This window comes from Rhinolophus hipposideros (genome assembly GCF_964194185.1).
Source record: "Rhinolophus hipposideros genome assembly, chromosome: 1".
In the NCBI taxonomy this organism is placed as follows: Eukaryota; Metazoa; Chordata; class Mammalia; order Chiroptera; family Rhinolophidae; genus Rhinolophus; species Rhinolophus hipposideros.
This window is the reverse complement of record NC_138047.1, coordinates 48,410,423-48,426,129: the sequence shown is the minus strand read 5'-3', so window position 1 is coordinate 48,426,129 and position 15,707 is coordinate 48,410,423.

Sequence of the window (15,707 nt, the reverse complement as noted above, 5' to 3'; positions counted from 1 at the left end):
TCATTTATATCTGTCAGATGCAGCTGTTTCTTTAAGTTTTTGATGAAATTGAATATATACATATTCTTAACAAATCATTTATTTTTTTGGGGGGGGGAGTGGAGAGTTGAGATTTAATTTGATTCCTCTATGTGGCCTCTATTCCAAGAAGAGCAGCTTCTGCTTCCATAGGCTGCATTGGTTTCCTCACTCCAGGAACAGTGTAAGCCAAGCAGACCAGGGAGAGAAAACATGCTCCCTCTGTCAGTATGAGGAATGGTCCATTCTGGCCCTTGCCTGCAGCTTGGAGATGAGCTGGGGCAAAGCACGCATGCATGAGAATCGGAAGGGTGCTCAAGGTTCCAGTTTTTCTTAGCTCCCTTTATTTTATCCCTTTATTTTAGTTGAAGAAATTGTACTTCTTCAAAAATACACTATATATTATTTTTGTTAAATGCATACATTCATTTAGTGTTTATTAAATTAATGTTTCAAATTGTGATTTTTTTTTTAATGTTACTGGGGAATATTGGAGAACAGTGTGTTTCTCCAAGGCCCATTAGTTCCAAGTTGTTGTCCTTCAATCTAGTTATGGAGGGCGCAGCTCAGCTCCAAGTCCAGTCAACATTTTCAATCTTTAGTTGCAGTGGGCACAGCCAACCATCCCATGTAGGAATTGAACTGGCAACCTTGCTGTTCACAGCTCATGCTCTAACCAGCTGAGCCGTTCGGCCGCCCCTCTAGGGCAGCTCGTTGTCTTTAATCTAGTTGTGGAGTGCACAGCTCACTGGCCCATGTGGGAATCGAACCGACAACCCTGTTGTGCAGAGCTCGCAATCAGATCAAATATCACTTCAGTGAAATATTTTCTACTTATCAACACTGAATCAGATTTTTCAATTATAATTTCTAAACATTATACATCTTTGGTCATTTCCTTTACATTGACTAGAACTTTGGTAATTTTACATTTAGTCATGTAAGCAATTGACTAACTGTCCACACATTTGTTTATTTAATAAAGAATTCATTTCTTATGTTTTCCCCCACCTTTTAGTTAGAATGCATAGCATTTGATAAGGGTTCAATAAATATATGAATTTACTCAGTAAGGTAGCAAATTAATTTATTAATTAACATTATTGATTTTGAGGGAGATTATAATAATGGAGAAAAATGTAAAACAGTAATATAGATATAACTACTATAAATATTACCAGATATCGGATAAAAAAAATAAGCACAGGGTATATTGGAACAGTGGTAAAGTTTAGAACTCTAGTTTGGTGGTTTCAAAGAAAAGCTTTGAATAGGAGATCTGTTTCTTGACTATATTCCATCTTCTCCAGCTACCTTGGATGTCCTTGTTCTATCAATCAGATTCTCTCTTTTACATAAATATATTCAATTGTTTTTTATATTGAAACAATAATTCTAAGTGCCACTCAAAACAGATATTAACTTTGGATATAAAAATGAGATCTCTCCCACTGTGATGGGAGGGAAAATGAAAGGAACAATCTTGGATAAAATGTAAACTGTGTGGAAGGGAAATGAGTTGAGGCAGTTTCTACATCATTATCTTTACCTCTCTGATAGAAGGTAGTGACATTTATCCTTGAAGGTGATGAGAGGGCGGTTCAGAACAATGCTAAGGAACTATAGTATCTTTAAAGCTAATATGAGAAAAGATTACTGGTTTTGTATGGAAAGATTTTTAAGATGAATTGAAGACCAAGCTAGATGTGAGTATAATGTTTTTTACTAGCACCGATCCATATGTCTATGTAATTTTCTCCAGAAGTGCTATTCAACTTTTTCCTTCTCTTGCAGTGGATAAAATATTTAAAAGACTTTAATAGTTGGAAACATTTGTTTTATTGTTAACTTCACTAAGAATTATGTGGAGTTATTTAATGTGGTATTCACAGTTTATATACAAATATTTAATTCCGCTATACTTTTAATTTTGCTATAATTAACCCATTCTAGGTATTATTTAAGAAATTTGTCTTTTTTTAAAAGCAGAAAGGAGTATAATAATTAATTATGCATTATTTAATGCATTGTAGTATCTACTTATATCATTTTAGCATAATGCATGAATGGAATGAGTTCTGTAAATAAAACTCTTAATGTTGAATCATTCCTTTCTTCCTAGATTGAAACCTAATTGGTCGTGGTCTATTTTCATCACTTTTTTTTATTTTGTTAAGAATGAACTTTTGTGGGACTTCTCCATTTATGTTTGCAATAGTCTCCATTTATACTTGTTTTATATATATATATGCATATGTATATGCGTATATATATATATAATTATTTTTTTAACTTGGGTTCATTTATAATTTTGGTTCATTTAAGCCTAGTTTTAAGTCTATCTTTAACCCAATGAATTGTATCGTTCACCTCATGAATTAAATTTATAATAACTGTGTTTTTATATCTCATAAAATACTTTAACATCTTATCCTTTGCTAGAATTTATCTATAAAATCACTAGGCTATTTGTGACATATATCAGTGATAAAGCTTTCAGTTTATTCAGGGCAATTAGTCTGTATTTCTACCTCTTGCTGAGAAAAAAATAGCAAGTTTTAGTTGTTTCCAGAAGAAAAAAAGAAATGGCCATTTTATAACTATTGTAAAAAACACTTATCCAACTTATAATAATTTAACTTATATGATGTATTCTCTTTGAATTTGTAACTTATTGCCCTTATTATTTACTATGTTACATATGTGTGTTTTCTCTTTATGTTCTTCATCTGTCAAAACAGTTCTGGGAGTTCTTCCCTACATTTCCAAAAAAATACATGAATTTAGTATCTGATAACTTTCATATTTTTCTAAGCTAGTTTTTTGTTTTTCTGGTTAAAATAATGAATTCTTTATTTCTTTTAGTTTGTTTCTTTTCAAAATTCTTGAGTTAAAGGTTTAATTATTTGTATCCAGCAAAATTTAAAGCTATGAAATCTTCTCAGAATACAGTTTAGTCTTAATTTCTTAGATTTTTTTTCCGGTCTGTAAATAACCAGTAACCTGTGCTTTCATTTCTTCTATGATCTAAAGACTATTTTGTTCTCTAGAAGAATCTGTTAATTTAATTTTGTTTTTATAATATCAAGTTTTATCACATTGATGTTAGATAAACTCAATTACATTCGTACTTAGAAAGTAAAGATGTGTGTGTGCATGCACACATGTTTATGTGGTGTGGAACAATTATATTATTAATTTTTATAATTTACATATTTGAGAGAAGTATTCATCTTTATAGGGTGAATATATGTGTCTGAATTCATGTGTTTTTCACTTCTTTTTTGTCTAGAGAATTGGAAGTTTCATTTTATTATTTTTATTTCGCTAGTGGTTATAACAATTAACTTTTTAATTTCATTATCAAAATATAAAGATTCAGCTATAAATGTGCTTACATCTACTCCTATTCCAAAAAAAAACAACGTCTTTAGCATATTTTAACTTCTCTACCACAATACTGAAAGTTATTTTGTGTATTGTTAATACTGTGCCAGTTCTGTTTTGATTTCTTAGAGAATTACATTGTATATTAAGAATCACATTATCAAACGTTATAGAAGTATAAAAATTGTCAGGTGCTATAGTATTATAATTTATAATACTGCTTAAGCCTTTGTATGCTAAGAATACAACTTATTTAACAGTCATAATAGCCCTATAAATTAAATACTATTAACTTCTTTTTTTCAATAAAAAAATATAAAGAAAAGAGAAGTATAGTATATTGCCACGGTAACTCAGTTTGTATAAAGAATAACTGGAATTTGAATAGACAGATACACGTTTACCCTCTGTGCTGTTAACCATCTTGCTACAACGTATCATAGTATAATATTTTAGTTTGGATTCTAAAGGCCTTATTAGTCACTGATTTCTCCCATATATTCAATCTCTGTAATCAAGAAAATGTGGTTGGCCATGGCTCCTAAAAAGGTGCAAAGTAAACCTTGAGACAAGAATGCAGACAAGGGAAGACTACTAATTGCTGACCAGATTCAGGTCCAAAATTTTACTGCTTTAGTTCCAGTATAAGTTATCTTTGTATGGTAATTGAGAGAAAAAAGTAGCAAGTTTCATTTTAGTAGTCTACCTCTGACCTGGTAGATACTTTCTGTTAAAATGTGGCTAAAATACCCTTGAACGTGGGTATGCCTCAATTAGAAATAAATGAGGTAGTACAGAGCTAGGTTTACCCACTTGTCTCCTTATGTAGTTATATACTTTCTACTGACTATTAACTACTTTGGAAGTAAACCAATGTTACCAAACTTAAGTTTATATCAGTAATCTTCAATGGAACCCTGTCTTTTTGGCTGCCCATCTTAACTTTATTTTGCTTCTGTTTTCATTACGCTGAGTACTTCCTCAAGTAATCTGATGTAGAGAAGTTGTGTGGGTGGCATAGTCCTGAGACTTTGCAAGTTTATAAAAGTCTTTATTTCATATTTACACATGAAACGTACATTGGCAGGATTTATAGCATTTAGTTTTGGTCCTCTACCCAAGAATATGTATCTGTAAGAAGTTAATATTGTAGAACAGAGATGTCAGATTTTATTTCTTCTGGCAAATTTTTCTGGTCACAAACTAACAAAATGTTCACTTCATTCTTAAGTGCAGAAATTTAAGAAATAATAGTAAAAAATATTTAGATGTGGCTCTTTCAAAAAGTGTTCTACTTGGCATGAGTGAGCTTCTCTGGTTGCCAGTGGTTTCTGTAAACTTCTTCCAGCATATCAGGAAGGACTTGGCTCAGGAAGCTAGATTACTAAACAATGATTAATAATTCCTTTAGAGCACTTGAGCAAGCGTGCAGTTATCCTATCAGGGTTGCATTCTTCAGTGTCTTACCTGTTCCTATTAGAACCTGATTTATGACCTGCAGGGAGGTCCCTTTTCTGATTTCCAATAATATAATTCTGTTTCTAATGTGAAAACAGATGATCTTACAAAGTATCTCTCCTTCATGTATGCCTTACTTCAGGTACCATGTGTAACCTCTTTCTTATATGACTCAAAGTGAAATGAAGAGTTTCAGTTAAAAATTAGATAACTTTTGTTTCTGTGTGCCTTGAGCCAGAAAGTGCTACCAAAAATCCCATGCTGGGTAAAATATGATACTTTTATAAGGGTAACATGTGCTGATGAAACTAAGTTTAATGAGGAAAAAAAAGTTAAGCATTTTATAATGAAAAATGATTTAATACAGGAAGTTATTTACACATGTACTGGAAAGCCCAAAGAGTATAAAGGCTATGCTGAAATGCTCCAGTTACTCAGAGATTAATATCTGCAGGAGGAGGCCATGACCAGTAAAACTGGGAAACCAAAGGGATGAATGGGCTTGACAGAACTTGGGAGCTTAGAGAATGGATCCTTTAGGGCCAGTGCTTAGACGTATGGAGAGAGGTTCTGTGGAGGCATCTGTTTGACATTCAGACCTGGGAGCTGTAACTCCAAGTATAAGATGTTGTTGGTATCTCTGAGGGCCCTCTTTATGGCTGGTGGCAGGAGACACAAAAGAATCCAGAGGCTGGAGCTAAAATTGGCTGCTCTCTTTTGATGAGGACAGTTTCAGAAATTAATTTCAGGAAGGGAGTCATTTATTTTTCTTTTATTCAATCTCCCTCTCTGGCTTGCACTGGCAGAAATTACCAGCCAAATAGCTGACAAAGATGTCTAAGATATACAATTTATATCATTCTAGACCCAGCAATGCTATATAAAGTTTAAGAGTAGATTCGGAACTAAAGTCAAATAATGAGCAATGAATTCATGTCAGTGAAAGGAAAAAGGAAAATTCGGAAGTAATGATCCTCAACCCCAATGGAAGTCAGTCCAGTGAAGCCCTCACAAAGCACTGAACTTTATACCTGTTTCCTTATTTTATTCGCAATAAAAATCCTATTTAAGATTTCTTAGGAACTGCTTACTCAGTCAAGAAGCAGGGTTAGTTGAATGTTATTATGTACAGTTAAGGCTAGAATAATTTGCGAGAAATAAGCCTTACAAGTGATATTGTAGATTTTTAAAAGGTATCTTTAACTCTCAAAGTCCAATTTCTAGCATTGATATTGGCATGTTTCACAGTTAAAATATAATGGATACCATTATGCATTTCTTCTTATTAAATACAACAAAGAAATAAACTATTGAATTCTTTAGAAATTTCAAGGATAAACTGGGATGGAGCTGAAGAGTTGCAATGACTGGTTCAAAAATCACTATTTCTAAACAACAGGTTGCAAAACAGCATTTAATATTCTGGAATTCCAGGTAAAACTAAGATTTCCAACTAAGCATTCCAGATAAGATTAAAATTTAGTGAATTACTATTGAGTAATTTGATACACGTTCAATTTGATCATTTTAAAATGCTAATAAATCATCACTATTAAATACTCAGAGAGCTGAGTCAAACAATCAATAGTTATTTGTTTCCATTTTCTGCTGCTTGTTAGCATAGGTTCTAGTAATAGGACCAAACAAATCTGTCAATTGTAGTGATTAGAAAGATGAAATCGGGGAGTCACCAGAAGTTCCAATAAACCAATTTGGACATCATCATATTTCTGCAATAGATAAATGATTCAACAGAGATCATGTAGAACATTTTGAAACTATATTAGCAACTAGGATATAATTTAAAGTTTTCAACTTCAGTGAGTTAAGTAATATAGCAATGGTGCCTGTTTCAAAAAATAGAGCTTCTTGCCAGGAAGTCTTTGATGCAAGCAAACATTTCCAAAAACATGATATTACTTGCTCAAAACTATCCTGTTGTTTCTAAAAAAACATTAGCTAAAGACAACACAGACTGTTTTCTGAAAGAGGCAGGAAAAACCGTGTTAGAGATATTGAAACAGTAGACCATAGAGTCAAACACACATCATGATGGTACTGATTACAAGCTCTATGAAGTTCTGCCAGTTACTTAACATTTCTGAACTTCACTTTCTTTTTAAATTTGGATAATAATAATTTCCTTGAAGAGTTATTGTGATAATATAATAGCCATATTCAGAGCCTAAGGCATAGTAGTCTCTTAATAAATGGCAACTATGAGAGGACATTTTTGCACAAGTTTTAGAATTTATCTTTCTAAACCTTTGCTAATGAATCATTGATTGCTTAGCAGTGACGAAATATACCGAAATGCAGAAGCAACTTGATTAGGTATTGCTTACTGATGAACTCCACTAGAGACTGCACTAAAATATAGAAATTTGCACTTGTGTAAATAAAACATGATGGAAATGGCAATTCTGAAATCTAATGATTCACTACCAAATCAAAAGGAGAAATTGAGTTTTACCATAAAGATCAGAAACCAATACATGTCACCCCCTTCAGGGCAGTCAGGCTGATTTAGTTTAATATTCTCCGGTACTTATAAGAGTGCCTAAAGTGCAATATTTGTTGGGGGGAAAAACAAAAACTAAAACTAAAGATCAACCAATGCCTTTTTATTTAAAAGCTATCTACCAATGAGTATCATGACTGCTGAGTACACATTTTGGACAAATTACTACACAGATGATTTGTAAATTCCAAGTGGAGTTATACACCATCACTAAAAGCCTTTTCAAGTTTAGTAAGACTAATACATCCCAAGCAAATTTTATCCTTTCCCCATAAACAGTTTCCAGACTGAGAGATCATATAAATGCTACATAATTATCATGAAGATTTCCCCATGAGTATTTATGATTCTTTCATCCAGTCTTTTAGACAAAGAATACGAAAATGAGCTATGTATACTTACAATTAAGTAAATTTTTAGCTTTATGAATATGCTTATAGAATGTTCATTTAAAGATCAGTATCAATCTGAGGGAAATTTAAGTCATACTTTCAATTGATAATAACAAACATAGCACCAATTATATTAATGAAGAAATACTTAATGAATTATTGGCTCACCCAGAGCTGGTAAAGAGTTCATTGAATAAAGAAGCTATGATTCATCTTTATTTAGTTAAGCTAGGGAAATGATTTAGTTACAACGAAATAATTTCACAGGTGTTAAGCTATATCCTCAGAAAATTATTCAATAACTATCAGACCAGGTTAGGTCTTTTTTTTTATATTTTCATGGTTTACTATGGTATACTGTACACACACACACACACACACACACACACACACGAGGTTGAAAAATCAAGTTGGTGAACTCATTCTAGAAAAAGTGCTGCATACCTCATTGCTGAATATCACTATGGTCACCTTTGAAGCACTCCCCTTGGGAAACTATGCACCAACACCAGTGCCTAGTTCACCCTTCAAAGCAATTTTGGAACTCTTTTTGTAAAATGGCCATCAGAGCTATGGTCGTAGTACCCTTGATGTCCTGCATGTCATCAAAATGACTTCCTTTCAATATTTCCTGTATCTTCAGGTAAAGAAAGAAATCATTGGGGGCCAGATCAGGTGAGAAGGGAGGATGTTCCAATACATTTATTTGTTTACTGGCTAAAAACTTCTTCACAGTGTCATGTGAGTTAGTGTGTTCTCGTGAAGCAAGAGACATGAGTTGGCAAAAAGTTCAGGTCATTTTCATCTAACTTTTTCATGCAGCCTTTTCGGCACTTCCAAATAGCAAACTTGGTTAACTGTTTGTCCAGTTGGTACAAATTCATAATGAATAATACCTGTGATAGCAAAAAAAAGATTAGCAACATCAGTGCAACAAGTTGCAAACTTAATTGTCAGATCCCATTTGTGTGTGTGTGTGTGTGTGTGTGTGTGTGTATGATTCATGTTTAAAATTTAGTAATAATTTTAATGTCCCTGTCTCACAGGACATTTTAAGAATGGAAATTATTTTACATTCATTAAAATCTGAGTCTATCTGCCTAAGGAAACAAATTGCACAAGGTAGAAATCTAATAAAAGTTTGTTGACTAATCAACTTGATGTAATTTCAGACATAAACCCTTTATATTGTATTGTGCTTACTTTAATATTAATTACCTCTGTATTATAATAAAATCTTTCATTAGAATTGTGACAATAAAAATACTTAGGTTTTTCTTTTTATTAAGGCTTTAGTTTCTTGCACTGACCACAGAGATCTTCCCTGAAGACTATGTGTCAGCCCAATAGAAATGCATGATATCCACATTTCAGCACTTCCTCTTCTGATGTCAGAAATACTGTGTAGAAATTAATCTCATAGAAGATACAAGTAAAAACAAAACCTATTAGCTGGCTATATTTTGTAGTTGTTGGCTACATGCTTGAGAGCAACAATAATTTGGAGACTTTTTTTTTCTTTTTGGTGTGTTTCAAACTTGGGCAACTGATGTAATGTAGAAATACTTTGGTATTTTAGTTACTTTTTTTTTCTTGTGATGATAATTTTTTAAAATTTGTTACCTTAGCAACTTTCGAGTATACAATATAGTATTATTAACTATAGTTACCGTGCTGTACGTTATACCCATGACTTATTTATTTTATAACTTGAAATTTGTACTTTTTCACCCTTTTCACCCATTTCAATTACCTTCTATCCCCTGTTTCTGGCAACCACCAATCTCTTCTCTATATCAATGAGCTCAGTTTCTTGTTTTTGTATTGTTTTTTTAAATTCCACATGTAAGTTAGATCAGATGGTATATGTCTTTCTCTGTCTGACTTATTTCGTTTAACAAAACACACTCAAAAATCCATTAATTTTGTAACAAATGGCAAGATTTTTTTATATAAACAGCTGAATAATATTGCACTGTGTCTATATGTGTATATATATGAATCTACCATAAGTCATCTTCTCTTGAGTACTGTACCTTTGGAGTAAGATACAACATCAGGAAGTATTAGTTCTCCAGCATTTTTTTTTTTTTACCATTGGTTTGTTTATTCAGTTTATTTGTATTTCCATATGAACTTTTGCATCAGCCTCTCAATTTTTGTTAAAAAAAAAAAGCTGGAATCTTTTAGAGGAACTGCATTGAGTTGGTAGAACTAATTCAAATGCTACATTCTGTAGAGTTAGTCTAACTTGGAGAAAAATATTTCCATCCCTTTTGTTCTCAGTTCCTTCAACAGTGACTTTTGTAGCCATACAACTCATGACTTCAAAACTGAGTGCTAAAATCATTTAAAAAAGGATTCCTGATGTTTTAAACCATTAAAAGATCAGGCTAGAAAATTGGGTTTCCACTAGAATTGAAAGGTTTTGGATGCAGATACCACGCTGTGATAGACATTTCTCGTTTTTTTTTTTGTACCATTCATAATGAGACTGCCCATTCCAGAAACTTGTCCCCCCTCCCATGGTGTTACACGCACAGGCTCCAGCAACTGCATTGGTAAATGATACAAAAACAATCAGACCCAGCATATCCACCTGGACCAAATCAGAACAATCAGATTTTCTTCTTGTGAATGTATTAGTTGTGAAATCCTTCTTGGTGCTGATGGAGCTGTAACATGTAAACTTGAAATCCTGGACCATCATATAGTACTACTATGTAGGCTGAAGAGCAGAGGAGAGTAGGGAGTAGGGAGGAGAGAGAGAGAGAGAGAGAGAGAGAGAGAGAGAGAGAGAGAGAGAGAGAGAGAGAGAGAGAGACAGAGAGAGAGAGAGACAGAGAGACAGAGAGAGAGACAGAGAGAGAGAGAGAGAGACAGAGAGAGAGAGAGAGAGACAGAGAGAGAGAGAGAGAGAGACAGAGAGAGAGGAGAAGACTGTGGTAAAGAAATCGGCAACAAAGAGGCAAGAGAAAAGGTACTGCCTGGGTTATCTTACCTTTCCATTTTCAGTTCCCATTGTTCTCAAGGACTGGCTGCATTATTTTCTTTGAATTCAGTGTTATGTCCTGTGTCCTTATAATAATTTCACTGGGCTTTTTGTATTTTGGTTTGTTTGATGTCGATGTTATTGTTATTGTTTTGAGAAAATATAAGGAAGGAAAGTGGGCAATGACAGTGACACTATGACTAATAAGGAGATTAATTTGAGAAATATTTTAAGGTAAAATTGACAAAATTAAACCTCCTGAGACTATGTAAATGTATACCTAAATCTTTGAACAAGAAGAGACTACAAGAGAGATATGTTGTTTATCTCTCAGGCTAGTGCTGTAATACAACAAAGCTTTTATACACACACACACACACACACACACATACATACATTAAATAACAGTTTTACCCTGTTATTTAATGAATAAATTAAAAACAGGAAAACTATGTTGTTTTAAATAAGATCTTTTTATTATTGTATTCATTGTATATATTATTATAAAATTATAGTGCTTTAAATTTGAGAAGGAACTTTTAGACCATGTATTTTAAAGTGTTAAACTTAATTATGAAGAATTAAGGTTAATGTATGTGTTTTTTACATCTTAATATACAGTTCTATGATCAAGTTTTCTTTGAGAATTTAAAAAAAATCAATGTGGTCACAATTTCAAAAGCATTACATTGTTAATAATAGAAAAATATAAAACCTTAATATGTGAATTTTGTTTGTCATGTCCATTGTCTTAGACTTACTTATACCCAAAATACTTTCCAATTTGAAATGTAGCTACAATTATTTCAAAAGATTTTACTTCTGAGTTCATTATTGTACTTAGGTCACTGAACATGTTACGATTTCAAAAAATATATTCTATCTTGACATGTTAGTAGTTTTTAACAAAGTAAAGTATTTTATTCTCTTGTCTAAACTGGTTTCCTTGGCTACTTCTTTAAAATCACCTTTCTGTCACTTTTGCAGACTTATCACTCTAAAATGAGCTTGTAAATTGTAGAGTTATATGTGCTTTTGGCATTACGTATGTTAAATTTAATTGCCATTTAAAAATATATTTTAAATGACACTGGCTTGGCAGTAAAATAAAAAACGTTAAACATTTTCAACGCAGAAATGTATAGGAATAGCGGTGTGGTATGAATTTGACATTGCAGCTAGTATAAGTCGATGGAGGAATGACTGCATCTCCACATTTACTCGCAAAACAACAATGAATTTCTTTATGGTACATGAAAAATAAAGATACCAATAATGGATTAGATGGGTTACAATTTGTTACTGAATTCTGTGCACAAAGATTGCCTTTCACATGCTAAGCTGGAAATTACTGGCACCTAAATTGCAGAATGCAGTTCAATGACTAGGAAGAAAATTGTGGAAACAAAAATAGAGTAATTTGTAAGAAATTCTATGACGTTAACATTCCTGATAACATAAAGAATGACGTGTGTGTGTGTGTGTGTGTGTGTGTGTGTGTGTGTGTGTGTAATATGACATCAATACCACCGAGGGGAGTTTGATTGTGAATAGGAAACATTTTTAAGAAAACATTATCCAGTTGATTTCACTTACATGTACTTTTCTATATATGATCAAGAGTGATTGATACATGATGAAATCTGTCTAAATTTAAGTGATAAAAAAGCATAGCGCTATAGATTTTCAGTTTTTTTGTTTTTTACATTTTTAGTAATACAAATAATATCTCTTATAATGGATGGCATTTGAGACTTGATGAAATAACAATAACATACTACATATTATTATGTGTTTTTTTATTACTCTCCATCTTCTTTAGATTATAAACTCCATGAGGGTATAAACTCTGTTGTTTTTCATTCTATCTCTGAGCCTGTAACAATCCTTGAAACATAAAATGGGCTAACTTCTTATGGTGCAAAAATAGAAATAAAGATGGGTTTCATTTATTTCATCATCTTAACAATTAACTCTAAATCTCCTCAGGGTTAAAAGACACATCTGTATAGGTTTCAGTCTCATGGAGCCAGTCGGTGTCCTGAAGTTCCCATTGACCAGAGTCCCCTGATTTGGCACAGTATAGGGCTTTTGCCCTTCTTATCTATGAACATTTTAGGTACTATGTATAGTGACATCAAAAGGGACTTCCTAAATTTAAGAAGTAGGAGTTTGCACGGCCCACATTCTTGGGTTTAAATTTCATATCAGTCAATTCTTTTAACATTATTTGCTCTCACAATCCTTCAAACACTTCTCAAATTTCATATTACTCTCTTCACTCTTTAGTTGGGACTTGCTTTTTTGTTGTTGTTATTGTTTTGAATTATTTATGATATTTAAAATGTTTTCCCACCTGCTTCTAGAGGACCATTAATGCTATTTTATTGGAATCCTTATATCCCTATGTAATTGTGTTCTACCGCTGATCTTTCTGACAGAATTCTGTCCTCTATTCATATATATTTTTTTCTCTGTATATCAGGACCACACCGGTTATAGATATTAATATTACATCTGAATGGATTTTGGATAGCTTTCCTAAGGTGGTTTGTCTGGATCTATTATAATCTTGAAATCATGCTAATGAGATATCACAGAGCAAACTTGTTAAGATCAGAAATTGTAACCATCACATGCATAAATATCAATTGACTTCCAAATATTATTGGATAGTTATATAGAAGCCATCAATGTTACACCAAATCTACTTTACTTTGTCTCCCTAAGTTTCACCAGCCTGTTAAGCAGTTAGGAATCACACTGGCCGCTTACATCTAGAGCAAATGGGAGAACATTGGTTCTCAAACAAGGGCCCCTGCCTGGTATTTTAGAGTGTCACATTTTCTTGCAAACTGCAACCACTGCTATTGCTGTCTTCTTCCGGGTACTGGCATTCCCCTCCTCATGGTGGTAGTCTCCATTTGGGCCGCTACGAATGTGTTGCTTCTTTACTCAGTACCACCGTTTCTTGCTATGAGCTACTGTCACTCTGACAAATACCTCTGCTTATGTATAAAAGTCTTAGTGTCATATGAACAAGGTATATTGGAGGGAATTGGGAGAGAACACTGTGCTATCCTCTGTGCTACACTGTGTCAGCGTGGACAGGAAGACATGCTATTCATCTTTTAGTCAAAAAGCTGTTGCCTTTTTATTTATTTTCTGTGTTTTAATAAAACTCATAGGCACTGGGATAGAGGAGCCATTGGAAGGGTCAATATTTCAGAAATGCCAGCTTCTTAATAAGAAAGCTGGCTGTAAGTAAGTGGGTCAAACTCTCTGTGGTCCACTCCTTTTTTTTCATAGGATAGGGTGTCCCATGAGATGCCTCAGCCACTTTTCTTAGAACTGCCCCAAGCGCTCCTAGAATACCTTTAGTGCTTAGACTCAAGCGTGCCTCTGGCTATAACTTATAACATGAAGAATGCACAATTGTAGCCAACTGTGTGATACAAAAACTATGTTTATCTCTTTTCTGGCTTAAATTCTAAATAGACTAAATTCTCTTAAAAGCAGTTGTGAAGGAATTCTAAAGTGGTAACTTAATACCTCATTTATGCTCTTCTTTAGAGCCAGGATATGGATGTTAGTATTAACCTGAAAATTCCTTTAGTTAAAAGTTTACTTTATAGTTAATAGTGTCACGTCACAGAGAATAAGATTGGCACAGGCTCCTGTGTGAGCATAGGTTTGTCTGCAGATGCTCCCAAGTGCTGACAGTTCTAATGCAGATTCTCAGAGTGGCCTTAGATCACTCCATCCCTCTCCTTATAACACTGGGTGAATAAAAATCTTATGGGATTCCTGAGGATCAATTATTTACTTTTCATACAGGGTTTAAAAGCCATACAGAATGAAGGTACCCAACAATATCATTTCCTTGTTCTGTGAAATAGTATCTTTCTGGAGTTAAAACAAAGAAGGTCAAGCTTGACCAGAAGAAACCTCTCTTAGCTGTTTTGCCTACAGTATCTTTTGCACTTCTGTGCGAAGCAGAGTCAGATAGGAGGCACAGTCTGACAGCCAGCAGCCTGAAGGGAAGTGATCGCTGCCTTCTATACGGACGAACATCTTTATCATCCTTTCCAGATAAATCATTCCTATTGAGTCTCTTCAGAGCAATGTAATATTATTTTTCTACTGTTATTTGACATGAAAGAAATTGAAGGGTGATTTTGTCTCCTGACAAATAGTACCAGAACAAAGTTATACAGCTATGACCGATTCACTCTATGTGCTTCGATACAATGTTTAGAGAGACTTCAATACATTAAACAAACTGAATTCATAATATTCCAATTTTGGCCCAGAGAAATCAATATTAAAGGAGACGAACAAACTTAGAGAGCTGATGCTATCTGATTTTAAGACTTACTATAAAGTTATAGTAATCAAGACTATGGTATCTGATGCTATCTGATTTTAAGACTTACTATAAAGTTATAGTAATCAAGACTATGGTATCAGTGGAACCATAGACAAACAAATTAATAGAACAGAATAAAGAGCTCAGAAATAGACCCACATAAATATACTTAAATGATCTTTGACACAGGAGCAACAGCAATACAGTGCAGTAAAGATACTCTTTTCATCAAATGGTACTGGAACAATTTGGCATCCGAGAAAGTAAATCTAGAAACAGAATTTGAACCCCTCACCAAAATTACTCAAAATGGATCATAGACCTAAATGTAAAATACAAAACTGTAAAATTCATGGAAGATTACATAGGAAAAACCATAGATGAATTTGGATGATTACTTATTTATATAACACCAAAGGCACAATTCATTAAAAAAATGATACGTTCAGTTTCATAAAAATTAAAAAAATTCTACCCTGCAAAATACAGTGTTAAGTAAGATAATTAGAAGAAAAGCCACAGACTTGAAATAAATATTTGCAAAAGACACATTTGATAAAGGACTGTTAT